General features: G+C 31.6%; 1 non-coding gene across 1 annotated transcript; it reads right to left on the reverse strand.

The window, feature by feature from the left end:
* Nucleotides 1-968: 968 nt before the first annotated feature.
* On the reverse strand, nt 969-1,041 carry Trnaa-agc (transfer RNA alanine (anticodon AGC)). Its single transcript has one exon. It is a non-coding gene; the product is annotated as a tRNA-Ala (tRNA).
* Nucleotides 1,042-1,937: the final 896 nt, after the last annotated feature.

Consider the following 1,937-nt stretch of genomic DNA (forward strand, 5'->3'; position numbering starts at 1 on the left):
CTCTACTGGAAGAGAAATAAACCATAAATCAATCTGTGTATAAATATATCTGGTGAGTTTCCTTTTTAATTTAGTTTTATATTTATAATTTTAAATAATTCTTTGTTTAGATCTCAGTGAATCTTGAATTTTGTATAGGCCCTGATAAGGAGAAGTAGAGACTAGTCAAATACTAAGAGGGTTGGGTAAGTAAATTTTCTTATAAAGAGGAGGTAGAGGGAAAGGAGGAAGGAAGAAAGGGAGCAGGGTGAGAAAGTAATGAGTGCAAGGGTTTTAATAAACATTAGTTTAACTTACAGGTAATTTTAACTTAAATAGTCACACCTCCTCATTTTACTGATGAGAATAAAAAGATCTAAAGACAAAATAATATATATAATATATAATATAATATATAAAACTGTATATATATACATACATAAAACTGTATATATATATATATATATATATATATATACACTTTTAATTCAACTATCAATTATTGTTAATTTTCTGGGAAATAAAGACTTTTTTTCTCTACCAGTTGAATTCTTATTATTATGCACCATGCTTTCCAGATACTTAATTGAAAATGTCAAGTCACATCAAAGGTATGCTTAAATTATTCATAATATTTTTCTATAAGTTTGAATGGAACATAACTCATTTCTCAAAGTTGTCTAGCATTTCTATTGCTTCATTATCCAAATACTTTAATTTCCATTTCTAAAAAATATTATGCAATTAAATATTATTTCTTGTGAGTCTACTTAGATTTATCTGTATTTTCTGTAAGATGTTTTATAAAAATATAATTTTACCACAAATGTTTATTATAACTCAATATATAATTACACATAAAATGCTATATTTTAAAACACATTAATTTGTTTTCAAGTAGTCTTGAACCAACAGAAAATCCTATCATACAGCTAGATTTAGTTTTGCTTAGGTTTTCTGTGTGTGTGTGTGTGTGTGTGTGTGTTTGTTGGGGGATGCTGGGGATCAAACCCAGGGCCTTGTGCATGCTGGGCAAATGCTCTACCACTGAGCTACATTCCCATTCTATTTTAAAATAAGATTTTAAAAGATCTCATTTTTCTCTTACTGAGTTTCCTCTCAACTAATGGACAACTAGCATTGGAGACACAGAGATGTAAATTACATAATGATTCCTATTCCTAGCGGCACACATTTTAGTGTAGATGACAGATGATCACAGTGTGGTATAATAAGTGCTACAATAGCCATATGTAAAATCTCTGAGTAAAGATGGATTGAAGCGACTGACTCAGAACTGAGGGAATAGATAAGAAAGCCTCATAATGCTTCATGACACATGTGAGTATTTTGCTGAAGCTTTAGAAAAATAAGTAATGAAGGTTTTCTAGGGCATTTTGTACAGCAATGCCATCATGATGAAGCAAGAAAGACATCAGGTATAGAAGGTTTGAGTGTCATATCAAGGAATTTTTAAAGCTTATTCTGTGTAGAAAAGGTGGCAAAATTTAACATATGTCAGGCACAGAAGACAACATATGCCAAGTTACAAAGTTATGAAAAAACAGACACTTGTGGACACCAAGACAGTTTTATAATAGATAGTGAGGTTTTTAGAGAGTGAATTTCCTCATATGTGAAGCTTAACAAGTAAGTAAAAGTCAATTTAAAATGGTTATGTATGACTTGCTAAGGAGGATGGAATTTGCCTTGCAGAAAATTATGAGCCAAAAGTTATTTTTACAAAGTGAGATTGATATGATTATCATTTTTAGCCTATGTATGTGATGCACCAAGATAAACTCCTTTTTGCCCATTGGATTTCAGTGACTGTCCTGGGCTTCCTGTGCACCCCATGAAGAAGCACTTCCTGTGCCCCTGTCGAGAAGGTACGAAGACTCCCTACATTGTTTTTACAACACAGAGAAAGCTCCTGTTGAAGCATGACCTCTAAGTAT

Source organism: Castor canadensis, chromosome 5 (genome assembly GCF_047511655.1).
Source record: "Castor canadensis chromosome 5, mCasCan1.hap1v2, whole genome shotgun sequence".
Classification (NCBI taxonomy): domain Eukaryota; kingdom Metazoa; phylum Chordata; class Mammalia; order Rodentia; family Castoridae; genus Castor; species Castor canadensis.